The following is a 14,717-nucleotide window of genomic DNA, read 5'->3' as shown; positions in this document are numbered from 1 at the left end:
TGCTAGCTTGTTGGATTCTTTTCCGATTTTAGTAGTTGTAGCTTAGATTTAGCTCGTAGGTTTTCGAGCTCTCGGACTGTAAAGTTTTAGCATTGTTCTTAATTTTGCTGGAGATTCCCCCCATTTAAAGAAAGGACACTGCCCCGAATCAGTTATTATTCCTATCTGGTTCTTGTGCAATTAATGTTTTCTGTGTAACTCTGGTATTGCAAATAAAAGAGAACTACCATTGCCCCTGTTTTTGGAATTGTGGGAGGAAGCTGGAGTTGAAACAAAAACACCCCAAAAACATTTAATAGATAACATCTCAGGTAATCAGCTTCATTGCAACTGTGTGGGTGTGATTTCATCACATCTGATTAACAAACAAAAGCAACCTCACAACTGTTGCTACATTTTAATTTATATGTTACTTCTGATCAATGCACCAGAGAGGTAAGACAAGCAAGGAAAAAACAAAGACAGAACATGTGTTTAATGTTCTAAATGCAAGGTCCATTTAATTAGCTATTCCTGGAGCTTCCAACAGTATTCTGTGGCCCTCCTCAGATACAGATAATGCTGAGAGGTCTGAGAAGCAGAAGCAGAGCCTAGCAAAATAGGAAGCTGATACTGAAAATACATTAAAAACATCCCTTGTAGACAGGGAATGTTTATCAATGGGTATATGATCTTTTGTTTGCATCTTATATCTCTGATGATGTTGTCTAAGACGCAAAAAAACCCAACTTTTTTGTACTTTTGCAGTCTCAGACCATTGTATGTATGTGTTTGTGTTTGCTTGTGTCCATGGAGTTTATCCTGTAAACCTCTAACCATACTGTTAGGGTTTAGAGCTAAAGGGTACTCCAAATAAACAGACTAATGAAGATAAGTTAGACAAGGGCTTTACTAATTTTCCTCCAAAACTCAAGCAATACTCTTACAGAGTCCAACAAAAAACAACCTGAGTCCGGGTGACAGAAAAATGCAAAAAAATTGATCCAAAAAAAAAAAAGAAAAAAAAAAGAAGATTAAATAAGCACAGTCCAGAAGTCCAAACAGAAAATCCTTATGCAGATGTCACAGGTGGGAATAAGTTTTTTTCGTCTGATCCAGTTTTTTGTTTATGAGTTGATGTGCCTTTATATTACATTTACCTTTATTACTTATGATGTGTTGGTGCCTGGCTTGTGTTTGTTTTTTTTGTTTTTTTGGAGGCTGCTGAGACTCCCCTGCTGGTCCTGCGTGCTGCCAATGGCTTGGAGATTCCTTATGTGGGCTATGCTTTGGTTGACTGTATGGTAGGAAGCATCCATGTTCCTGAAAAGGAGTGATAATTGTCAATGATGAATGTCTAGGACCAAATAAAGGCATACTTGGCATGAACATCATTCAACCTGTATGGTCTGCTCTTACCGAAGGAAATCATCCCGGGCTGGCAGCTTTCAAAACCACCATGTCTCCTGCAGCAGGTCAGGTATGGGACCGAGCATTCACAGTGTGTCAGCGAGTTACCACCGTGGCTCCTCTTCCACCCTACCAGGGTGTGGCAAAGTTGTCACGTCCACAGCCGGCTATCATCCCACCTCACTCAGAGATGATCTTGTGGACACAGGTATCTGGAGGTGCAGCTAATCCCTCCTGTACTGTACTGATAGAGGCCCTCTCCAACAGCGACACAGAGTGGTGTGTGGGCCGGACCCTGGCCACATTAAACAGAGGTCAAGTACCCTGTCGGATCTGCAACCCCAACCCTTACCCAGTGGAGGTCCCTCAGCGTCAACCTCTGGCCCAGGTGACAGAAGTGACCCCAGCAGACATACAAGGGGACCGAGAGCTGGTCCTCAATAGTGTAGCGCCGGATGTTGTGGAAGTGGCGGTAAGGCGGGTGGGGGTTTCAGATGTAACCAATGATGAGTCTTGCCCTGTGCTGTCCTTACAGGGAGATGGCCTGACCCCCGACCAACAGGGGGAGATGAGTAATCTGCTACAGAAGTGGAAAAAAGTGTTTTCAAGTCACGATGAGGATTTTGGCTGCACTGGTGTTGTGAAACACCAGACACCAACTGGAACTGCGCCACCAAGTCGAGAGAGATATAGACCTGTTCCTCCAAGCTTGTACACTGAACTACGGACCCTACTGCGGAATATGCTGGACAGCGGTGTGGTAAGAGAGAGTAATAGCCCTTGGGCAGCCCCTATTGTCCTAGTAAAGAAAAAGGATGGAAGCACAAGGTTCTGTGTGGACTATAGGAGGCTGAATGCAGTTACGCATAAGGACGCCTACCCTCTACCCCGCATCGAAGAATCATTGACAGGACTCAAAGCGGCCCGATGGTATTCCACGCTGGACCTAGCCAGTGGTTACTGGCAGGTGGAAATGGACCCCGCTGATAGAGAAAAGACTGCATTTACCACCCCTTTCGGCCTGTATGAATTTGAGCGTATGCCATTTGGCCTGTGCAACGCTCCGGCCACATTTCAAAGGCTGATGCAACGCTGCTTGGGTAACCTGGTAAATGACTCGTTATTGATCTATTTGGATGATGTTGTTGTGTTCTCCCCTGATTTTGACAGTCACCTGCGCCACCTGGAGGAAGTATTCCAGCGGCTCCACCAGCATGGATTGAAGCTTCAGCCCAGAAAATGCCATCTGTTCCAACGCAAGGTAAACTACCTGGGACATGTCATCAGTGAGGAGGGGGTTGCGACAGATCCAGCTAAAACAGCAGCAGGAAACACCCACACGCACAGTACATCGTAATAACCTTCGACCATGTCCTTTAAATGTGTTACAGGACAGTGATGAGCCAGCAGGAACCCTATGTCCTCCAGTAGTGGAACAGCCAAACCAGTTGCCCCCTCCCACTTGGTGGCTTCCTGCTTTACATCTGAATTCTGCCCACCCATTGGCCACAGAGACAATTGACCCAGCTCAATCCACCTGACCCTCTGGAGGGGTCAACAGCCCCCTGCAGCGAATCAGAACACTTAACTGTACGCCGCTCACAACGAGCTAATTTTGGATTGCCTCCAATAAGGTATCGGACTGAGTAAGTGGTCGAGACGACCAGTATTAAAGAAGGGGGGAAATGTCACAGGTGGGAATAAGTTTTTTCGTCTGATCCAGTTTTTTGTTTATGAGTTGATGTGTCTTTATATTACATTTACCTTTATTACTTATGATGTGTTGGTGCCTGGCTTGTGTTTGATTTTTTTTTTTTTGCTTCTCTTTTTTACCTATAGCTGGATCATGTCAATCAGACACCTGTGACAGATTACCTGGGAGATTTGGGAGGAGCCCACAGCAGAGAGCTGGATTGATCAAGAGACAGGTGTGGGCAGCAGAACGAGGAGGGAGACAAAAGAAAAGTGAGTGTGACAGGACAGAGGGAGCAGGAGCTGCTGGAGATAAGGCACGAGAGGTGACGGAAGGACGATACAAGGAACAGGAGGAAAAGGCTGGATTTGACTCTTTCTCAATGGTTACTGGCTGGTATAAAAGAACCATATATTGTTGTGTGACACAGAGACAAACCAGAGATCCAGAACCCAGACATGAAGTGGGCAGAAGCAGTCAGGAGCACCTGAACACAGAGAACAGGCGGTAATTCCAGAGAACATAGAACAGGCATGTCAAACATACGGCCCGCGGGCCGGACCCGGCCCGTTGGATAATTTCATCCGGCCCGGCATAAATTTCTGAGTATGTCAAAAAAAGAAGCTAGTCTCTAGCTCATTTCTATCAAAAGTTGTGATTTTTAAAAATAAATACAAACCAAATGCTCCCTCCGGCCGCTAGAGGGCAGTAAATGTGTAAAAGCGCTCACGTCCAGCATGTGGCACTGACACGAGTTAGTCACAGGAAATAAACATTCGCAACGTGATGTGTCCAAGTAAAAATAAACCGGCAATCTTGCTTCACCATTCACCACTACTAAACAAGTTATCGGTCAACACGAGATGAAGATGAAGCTGTCACTGTGGGAGTCGCAGCTATCTAACGGTGACACCGCGCATTTCTCTTGTCTCACAGCTGTGCGCCCGAAGGCACCGGACCGTCCCGATAATGATTTGGATAAACATAAAGACAACATAACAGATTTGCTGCGAGAGTTTGAGTAGAGGTTTCAGGTATTCAGTGAACTTGAGAACAAGTTTGCCTTGTTTCGCTCGCCATTTACAGTGAAGCCTTCTGATATGCCATCTGACATTCGACTCGAGCTTATTGACTTGCAGTGCGATTCCGCTATGAAGGATAAATTTGGGTCCGTGGGATTGGATACGTTTTATCAATATCTCGTGCCAGGTTACCCCAAATTAACAGCCATGGCTGCAAAGGTTCTATCCATGTTTGGGACTACTTATCTTTGTGAACAGGTGTGCTCCGTAATGAACAATAATAAAACAAAGCAGCGCTCAAGGTTAACAAATAAACACTTGAATGACATTGTTAAATGTGCTGCTACTCAGGATTTGACACCTAATATCTGCCATGCCTGGTTTTTGGTTATGCTTTGTCTTTTGATTTCAGTCCATGTGCCATGTTTCATGTTTGTCTTGTCATGTGTGTCCATGTATTATGTTCAAGGTTTTTGTCATGTCCTGTTTTATTTTGAAAACTGGGCTTATACTGGGACCGGGGAAACTAATTTCGTTCCACTCATGTTTTACGTGTGTGAAATGACAATAAAGCTCCTTGAATCCTTGAATCCTTGAAAAGCATCACTTCCCCTGTGTGTCCTGTTTTCTTGTAACTTTGCTTTTGGTTTTCCTGATTACTTTCTCCCTCCTGATGTGTGTCACCTGTGTCTCGTTATCATGTCTATTTAGTCCTTGTCTTCCCAGTCACCTTTGTCTGAGCGTCTGTGTTTTTTTTTTTTTGCCCATGTCATGCCAGGTTTCCTTAGCCATGTCAAGTTTTGCCAGGCGTTTTAGCCATAGTTCTTTGTTGTTCCCAGGCCACTGTAAGTGTGAGCTTTTTAAGTTTGCCGTTTAATTAAAGACTTATGCTTGGACCTCTGCCTCGCCTGCCTGCGCCTTTTTGACTCTGCACCGGGTTCAGTATTTTTCTGCGTTAGCAACATGGACCCATTCTGACAGTATCGATGCACTTGTGAAGGCAAAAAGATGCCAAGTTTCAGGAGCCAGCAGCAGCAAGTAGACTGCAGGAGTGCAGTGAGAGAGAGAAAAAAAGTGTGATGACACGAAATTTGTTTGCACTCATGAATACAGATCATTAAAAATAAGATTAATCTGGTTTCATATTAAAGACAATTAATATTGTGCAGTATATTCTCAGCTTCAGTAGGCCCAGCCTAGTAGTTTGATCTGATGTAGTCTAATCTTATTGCCGATGCACTGCTATAACTTTTTATTTTATTTATTTATTTATTTTATTTTATTTTGTATTACTTTTTTTATTTATTTCAAAGCAGTATGACAATTAAGGCGAAAATATTTTTTTCATAGCTCCCACTTGAGTTTGTTTAGTGTGGTGAGTTGGTTCAGGTGTAAAACTGCATTCATTCAACTGTTAAAATAAACCAGTTGTTAACACATTCACCGCCAAACATGAAAATCTTTTTTTTTTCCATTGTTTGTGAATAAATGTGTTGTGCTTAGAAAAGATCCCTTGTCATCCGTGATTATAATATGTAGGGTAGGCTACAAATGTAGGCTGAATGATAAAGCATAGTACTGAAAAACAAAGCTAAGTATTTGGAGTTGACATTCTTTTACTGATCCGGCCCACCTGAGAACAGAAAGTCTGGATCAGAGCCAAACTGAGTTTGACATGCCTGACATAGAAGTATAAGGGAAGCTACAGAAAGCCTGACTGAGTACCACTTTATGAGAAAGTATAATCTAGCAAAGGTGGAGTGGAGGTGGAGAGCCGGTCTAGGAGTGCAGAGGATATTTGGTTGATGATGAGAAGCAGGTATGTGTGGATAATCTGCCTGCTCTGCCTTGCTTCACTGGACAACTCGAAAACACAGATGAGCCACTGGGACACCAGGAAAAAAGAAAAACACAACACAAAGAGCAACACAGGATAGTAATCTAACACATACATCGACAAAATGGTATAAAATTAGTAACCATACCAAATTACATTATCAAATTGTATTTATATGCAGTCATTTTACATGAGTGAATGCAGTTTGCATTGCATTTCTTCAGCATTTGGCTGCTTGCATATACTGAAAGTATATGGACCATATAAACCCTGTCACACGTCACAGACACCTTTCTTTAACAGGTTAATTCACCCAGGACATCCCGGCACCTCAGATTCAGACTTTACAGACACCACTCATTCACAAGCTAACACTCAGACCAGCTACTCCCCATTCAGAATACACAAGCACTTCTCTCTCCCACAGATACCTCTCATCCTCAGGCTCACACAGAGACATAAATACATCTTGCTCTCAGTTGCTCTTGGTCAGTCAGTTTGAAAGTGTTGGCCCTCCTGCAGGAGTGTGACTCTGTGTTACTCTGCAGAAAACATTAAAGCAACTAAAATATTTTCTTTGTCTCAGTTGTTTCATTTCACCAGACTAAAGGAGATCTATTTTTTTTCGTGATAATGTCCAATAGTTTTTTTTTTTTTTGTTACTAAATATCTGAATATCTCACTACTGCTTCCATTCCAATCTATAGTATATGGTATTTACAAGCAGACAGATCTGGCATTTTCTGATTTTAAATAGACCTGTCTGAAGAACTGTACTCTGAACATTTCACTGTACCAAACCTAACCTAAAATTTAAATGGCTCCATGTTTTTCCTAGTTATATAAATATAAAGAAATCACCTCGTGGGATGTCCATGAAGCCTCAGTGTTGTCTGATAAAACTCCTATAACCAGTAGGGGACAGAGTGTCACAGCAATAAGATCACAAAAAGCACATATAAACTCAAGGTCCATACAATCTTATTTTAACCAAGAAATCTATCGGTTATTTAGACTTCCCTTGTCAGTGATACTAACACTGGTCCCATGATTATAAATTTCAGCTCAAAGTCAAAATAGTGTTCAGTTATTTGTATTTAACTGTTTACTTGACCACCCATGAACACCAGAGAAGAATGAGTTTGTGAATAGCAAATAGATCGATACTTGATTGTGCACACTCTGTTATCTACACCTACCTGCTCATCCAGTGAAAAATTCCTCTGTGTTCAGTCAAGGCCTGTGATGAATAAAATCTGCACACTGTGTTCTTAAGGCGAACATCCATTAGGAGGTACCCCACTGCTTTGATATCTTATTTTGTTAAAGTGTACTGACAGTAAATAGATTCAGTCAATCCATATTTCATTTCATGTGCTTTCAGCAGGCAGCCTTCCCCTGTCCTTGTCAAGCGGGTAGCATTGTCAGTCCCAGACAAAGCACAGCCAGCCTCCAGAGGCCTCACAAATACATCTTCCCTTCCCCAAAAAAGGGGACACAGTAAGGGGTCTGTGAGGGTCTTGAAATGGGACAAAACAAGGAGCTCAAAAGACTTAATGTGATCCTTGGTTTTTTGGGGACAGGGATGATGGTGGAGTTTTTAAATAAGGCTAGCAAATGGCATGTCTCCAGTGACATGTTTAAGATGTTTATGAACACTGAAGACAGCTGATTAATATTCAGATTGCAAACTCCAAATTATTGGAAAAGGTCACAATGACACAAAAATAAGATCAGGTTTGAGGGTCAAAAAGCATTCTCAACTGGAAAGCTTTATTGACTTTAATGACCTTTTTTTAAGGACCCTTTTGGAGTGTTATGTGAGGCAATTCCTGACTGAGACTGAGAGAAGCTTATTGCATCATAGGAAGTCCCATGGCAGTCCAAGTTTGTAGCAGAACAACTAGGAGCTATTTTAGGCCAACCCTAACTATAAGATTTATCAAAAAGTTTTAAGCCTACTCTCACACGTAGAGTATCTGCCTCTTGGATTGAGACTGGGAGATGATTCCCCAGGAGAGCAGCTTGATCACTGAAAGGTCTGTCTCCCATTCTACTTGTAATTGTAGGAACAATTGGTACCAGTACATTGTGACAATTCAGATATGATGGTGCTGAGAGTCAAATTATTTTCGTGTCCCTTCACCCTTTGCCTTACACTTGAACTGGAAGCACAAAAAGATCTCTAGTTCTCCAGTAGCCAAACTTCTACAGTGCTACTAACTCACTACTCACTAGTGCATGTATGAATACGTCAACAAACCACGAACTAGGTCGCACTTTTGAGACTTTGACGATGATAATGATAACACAAATGATGAAGTGTACACAGATGATTTTATGAACAATCTGGTCATGTTTTATCTCCGAATGCGGGCTAAAATGCTGTTACCAGCCAGTACAATTCAGACCTTAATAGAGGAAATACAAGAGGTGCACAACACTGGTTTGACTCATCTTTTGTCTAGGATGCATGAAGAGTTAACAAAGCTGAATGTGCATAAAAGGGATATTAAGAGGCTCCTTAATGATCTTTCAAAAGATAACCTTCTGAAAATGTGCAGCGAAGGAGTGTTTAGAACAGACAAACCTGTCAAACCTTCTTTAAGGACAGATACGTTGAGCCAGCTAAGACTTATCTGGCCATTGATGCTACAGGCAAAGAGAGGTTCTATCAGTATGTGTCCATCAAGGATACAATAAAATCGCTCCTCACTCAGAACTTTGTTAAAGAGCAGTATGTCCAAGCTAAAGCTGATACAAAAACAACTCCTGAAATTCCTGTTCTGAAAGATGTGAGAAATGGTGGAAACATTAAGAATATACTTTTACAAGATTCACCATACTTTTACGAGATTCACCATACTTTTACGAGATTCACCATACTTTTACGAGAGTCACCATCTTCATTGTCTGTAATCTTGTATCAGGATTCATTTGAAGTTGCGAACCCACTGGGCTTAGACAGAAAAAAACACAAAGTACTGGCTATGTACATGACACTTGCAGAGATTGTGCCACACAACAAGTCTTCCATTGATCCAGTGCAACTTGTTATGTTATGCAGAGAGGAGGATTTCCAATTTTTTGGACAAAAAAAAGTGTTCTCTACTTTAATCAGTGACTTAAAACAAATGGAAGAAATGGAATTGAATATAGTGCTGAGGAGAAGGTAAAAGGCTCTGTGACTGCCATTGCTGGAGATAATCTAGGGTCACACAGTATTGGTGGGTTTAATGAAAACTTCAGTAAAAGCACACATTTTTGCCGGTACTGTGTCATAAACAGAGTCTTTTCAAAGAGATCCCACCAAATCTGGTCCTAAAAGAACCATAGAGAGTTACAAAAACAATGTGGCACCGGTAGCGCAAAACCAGGAAATGACCAGTGGAACAAGGTTTGACTCAGTTTTCAATCAGCTGAAATATTATCATATTTGCCAGTCAGGACTACCACCATGCCTGGGCCATGACCTGTTTGAAGGGGTTGTTTCAGTTGATCTTATTAAGCACAGTGGGCAAACACTTCACCTATGGTCAACTGACTCAGACTATATCACAGTTCACATACCTATTAGCACACCTATTAACATATTAGTTGAGCTGCAATCATTCATTTATCATTTTGAAAGAAAAACAAGTCCAAATCAGTTTATTATTTCAGCTTTTGTGCTTTGTTTTTTTTGTTTTGTTTTTTTTCTGTTTTTACAAATTTGCAAATTTACAAAAATTCTGAAAATAATTGAATATTTGGTCGTTATGATTAGGACTGGAGTTGATTCAAAGATTTATGGAAACACACACTGAGTGTGACTATTTTGCTACAAAGTGTAAAAAAGTGGAATATAGGGTTTGGCTTTGAAATTTCAAAGTAAGTAAAAAAAATATACACCTTTGCCAAATATCATGGCTAAAAACATAGCCACTGTAAAGATATCAAGAAAATAATACTTGCAAAGGACTCTTTTGTCCTTAATGGGGCACAAGGGTTAAAGAACCACACATCCTCATCCGCTTATCCAGAATCGGGTTGCGGGAGCCAGCAGCTTCAGCAGGGGGCCCCAAACTACTCTTTCTCAGGCCACATTGGCCAACTCTGGGGGAAATGTAATCCTTCCACCTATTCCTGGTTCTTCTCCGGGGCCTGCTCCCAGTTGGACGTGCCTGAAACACCTTCCTAGGGATGCGCCCAGGGGGCCTCCTTCCCAGATGCCCAAACCACCTCAACTGGCTCCTTTTGACACAAAGAATCAAAAATTCTTCTCTGAGTTCCTCGCAGATCACTTTACTCCTCACACTGTCCTTAATGGAGGTGCCAGTCACCCTCCTGAGAAAACCCATTTCAGCCACTTGTACCCGCGATAGCAGATGAAACAGAAGGGAGTGGTTGTGAGCTAAAAGTTGTGAAGAAGGGGTTGGGGATGGGATGGGACAGTATGCTGGAAACATAGGGTAGGGTTGGTGACTGATTAAACCTGTTGAAGAAAAGGTTCAGATCATTTACCCACTGCCGGTCCCCAACGGCCTGGTTATCAGTGTCCTTGTGGCTTCAGATAGGTTTTGTTCTTTTCCAGGCTCAGCTGATGCTGTTCTGCTACAGCTGCTCCTCCAAATTCTTCCTGTAGCAAGCCTTTCCCTCCCTGATTTTCTACCTCAGCTCCCTCTGAACAGCCTTCAGCTCCTGATTGTTTCATGATTTAAAGGCCCTCCTTTTCTCCTTAAGTAGGGTCTTTATGTCAGGGTTGTTTAGTTTATTGATGGAGAAACATCACACTATCCTGGTTAGTACGGTGTTATCCACACAGAAGTTGATATAGTCTGTTATGCATTGTGTGAGACTGTCGATGTCCTCCCAATGAGGATCACACAGTACCCCCATCTAGGGAATTTTATTCTCTGACACTTTTTAACAATTTTATCCCCCTAAGGTCTCGAGGTCTCCTTTAAAGGCTTGCCCATCCATCCATCCATTTTCTATACCGCTTATCCGTCAGGGTCGCAGGGGAGTTGGAGCTGACTACGGGCGAGAGGTGGGGTACACCCTGGACTGGTCACCACTCAATCGCAGGGCCAACACACAAAGACAGACAACCACACACTCTCACACTCACACCTAGGGGCAATTTAGAGTAGCCAATTAACCTAATGTGCATGTTTTTGGTATTGTGGGAGGAAGCCAGAGTAACCGGATGGAGAACATGGGAGAACATGCAAACTCCACATAGAAAGGCCTAGACCGGGATTCCAACCTGGAACCTCTTGCTATGAGGCGACAGTGCTAACCACTGCACCACCATACCATTAAAGTCTTGTCCACACTGCAAAAATCTTGTTGTTACAGAGCAAGATGGCCTTTTTTATGCCTAAAAACCATTAAGTTCAGTAGCATTTATTGTAAATCAAACTAAACAGATTAAAGTCATCAAAACCCATTATGTGTAAGTTGTGTAACTACAAAATGTGAAGTTACACAAGTTTCGAAGTTTTATTCATTAAAATCCGTAATTTCAATCAGCCAGAATGCAGTCAGTCAGTTATATTATTGTTATTTTCTAGTCATATTTGCTTTTTTAAAAATTACAATTATTATTATTACTTTGTGATATGAAGCTGATTATGTTCTCCTGAGGATGACACACTACAATAAGGATAGTGAAAGTTATAATGAAAGACCAAAAACATTTTACTAAAGAGAATATTTCCAGTTTCAAACTTGCCGTTTGACCATATTATATAAAAATGTAATTTGAACTTGTGAGAAGGTAAGATCTTTCTCTCTTTACTTTTTGTTTTTGATTTTCTTTTCCAGATTCATTATGCAGCTAATAGGTAACTCAGTACAGCATTTATTTGATGAGTGATACTGCTCACTTAAACAGTCTTGTCTATAGAGAGTGGGAACTAAACTTCTGAGATTGAATAGAATGATTCAGCTTTTCTCATTGAAATATCACATAACCCTTTCACAATTAGCATGTGGCTGCAGGGTATTCAAACATGAAAAATAAAAGGCCTGTCTTTGTGTGGTACATTCCAAATAAATCTTGTCAGCACCAAGATTATCTTGGTGAACACACAGAGAGAAAACACATTTGATGTCCACAGAGATCAAACAGTGAGAAAGCCATCTGAAGGTAGATGTGCTCCCTTGCTCTGTTTGTATTTAATTTTAGATTATTGCACAGATATGTGGTGTGATCATCACAGAGCAATGCCAAATGCCTTTCACCCTGTTTGCACAGGGCTCCTCTCCTTGGCAAGGCAATCACTAATGAATATTTAAAGCTCCCACTAACAGAAATAGGTTGCCTGGGTCATATGAGGTGTCTGCACAAAGTGTCCCCCAACCTGTTTTGATGACCACACTCAAGGACCCTCAAAAGCTCATCCAATAACTGAAGGCTGACATGCCAGACTGAGGCCAGCTAAAACAGGAAGCAATCATTTTTCACAGCAATGCAGCTGTAACACTCGACAGCTTGGCCAAGTGTGGATGATCAACAAGCCTCAATGTAGTATAATGACATTTTACTTAACAACCACTGGTTTGCACTACTGAAGCTGTTTCTATCATCTATCTTGTTTTCAGACCCGTGGAATATGTGAAAGAGTACTTTTCATTATCCTTGCTCCCTTCCTGGCAGCCGTGGCCTAGAGGTTGGAGAAGTGGCTTGTGAGGGTCGCCGGTTCGATTCCCCCACCGGACGGGTAGGAAAAATTTGGGTGTGGTGGAGTGATTAATGCAAAAAAATTGCTCCCCCACTCCATTAGCCAGCTGATGTGCCCTTGAGCAAGGCACTTAACCCCCAATATGCTCCCCGGGCGCTTGATGCTGCCCACTACTCCTGTGTGTGTTTCACTGCAGGTAATTTGCTGGGTGTTGCGTGTGTGTTCAACTAAGAATGGGTCAAATGCAGGAGACGAATTCAGTGTTTGTATGTAAAAATATATATTCTGCCAGTAAAGTGATTCTTCTTCTTCTTCTTCTTCTTCTACCCGTGAGCCAGTAGTAGAGTCTCTGGCATCATGGAAGATCTTCCAGTTCCTTAAATGTCTCTCAAGGATAGAGGTGAAGAGTGATTTCTGGACTTCCTATGTGTAAGTCATTTATCAAGTGATATATTAAATGCCACCAATTCAGACAGGGTACACAGTATGGTGAGAAAATATAACGCGCCGCTACCTTGTGTTTGATATTTGAATTTAATCCCCGGGCGCCTGAAATGGCAAGCCCCCTGCTCCTGTGTGTTTCACTGCATGATGCATGCTGCATGTGTGCGTGTTTCAATCAGTGATGGGTTAAATGTAGAGAAGTAATCTCCCAGCTTGGGATTAATAAAGTATATTAAAATATTGCCAGCAAGTTCAACTTCTTTCATCTTTCACTATAAACCCAATAACACTTTAAGACAGAAACTGATACATCCTAAGGACAAAACTCCTAACTCTTAAAGAGTTAATAGTACCCTATTATCCCACCAGAACTTTGCGTTCCCAAAATGCAGGGCTACTTGTGGTTCCTAGAGTCCTCAAAAGTAGATTGGGAACCAGAGCCTTTAGTTATCAAGCTCCTCTACTATGGAACCATCTTCCGGTTTCGGTCCGGGAGGCGGACACCCTCTCTATATTTAAGAGTAGACTAAAAACTTTCCTCTTTGATAAAGCTTATAGTTAGGGCTGGCCTAGGCCGGCCCCTAGTTATGCTGCTATAGGCTTAGACTGCCGGGGGCCCTCCCATGACGCACTGAGCTCTTTCTTCCTCTCCCTCTCCTTCTGCACACATTCCCATTAATGCATATTACTAACTCAACTTCTTCCCTGGAGTCCCTGTGCTTTCTTGTCCCGCAGATTCCTATCGATCATGACTGGATCTCCTGCTGCGGTCCTGCTGTCGTCCTGCTCAAAACCTACTGCAATTACTACTGTTTAGTCATAATCTGATTTAAATCTGTTACGACTCTGTACAGCTACTACCATTATTGTTACTACTATTGTTATCAAAATCACCATAACACCTTCTGTATACTTCAATGTCATTATCATTATCTACATTTCCGATACTTCTGGTATTATTACTGCTTCTATGCATCTCTGCTTGTGTGCTCCTTCTCTCACACCCCACCCCCCCCCCCCCTCTCTCTCTCTCTCTTGCTCTCTTGCTCTCTGTCTGTCTCTCTCTCTCTCTCTCTCTCTCTCTCAACCCAACCGGTCAAGGCAGATGGCCGCCCATCTTGAGCCGGGGTCTGCTCCGAGGTTTCTGCCTTCTAAAAGGCAGTTTTTCCTCGCCACTGTCGCCAAGTGCTTGCTCAAGGGGGAATGTTGGGCTCTCTCTATTTACAATTTAATTAAAGAGTTTGGTCTAGACCTGCTCAAATTGGAAAGTGTCATGAGATAACTTTTGTTGTGAATTGGTGCTATATAAATAAACTGAATTGAAATAGATAGCGTGGTATATGCAGTGCAGTGCAGTGGGGAATGCGCTGACTTATACATTGGGGAAACCAAACAACCACTCCACAGACGTATGACACAACAAAGGCGAGCCAACACCTCCGGACAGGACTCAGCAGTCCAACTGCACCTCAAAGCCAAGGGACACTCCTTGACAAGGTTCATATTCTAGCCAGGGAAGACAGATGGTTTGAGAGAGGAGTGAAAGAAACCATTTTTGTTAACCTGGAAAAGCCTTCACTCAGAGGATTTGGGCTCCGCCACAACCTGTCCCCCACTTACAGGGCCCTCCTGGCATCTCTGTCCAGGAGTTTCACAGCACAGTC

The sequence above is a fragment of the Scatophagus argus genome, chromosome 15 (genome assembly GCF_020382885.2).
Source record: "Scatophagus argus isolate fScaArg1 chromosome 15, fScaArg1.pri, whole genome shotgun sequence".
NCBI lineage: Eukaryota > Metazoa > Chordata > Actinopteri > Scatophagidae > Scatophagus > Scatophagus argus.
This window is presented reverse-complemented; position numbering follows the sequence as displayed.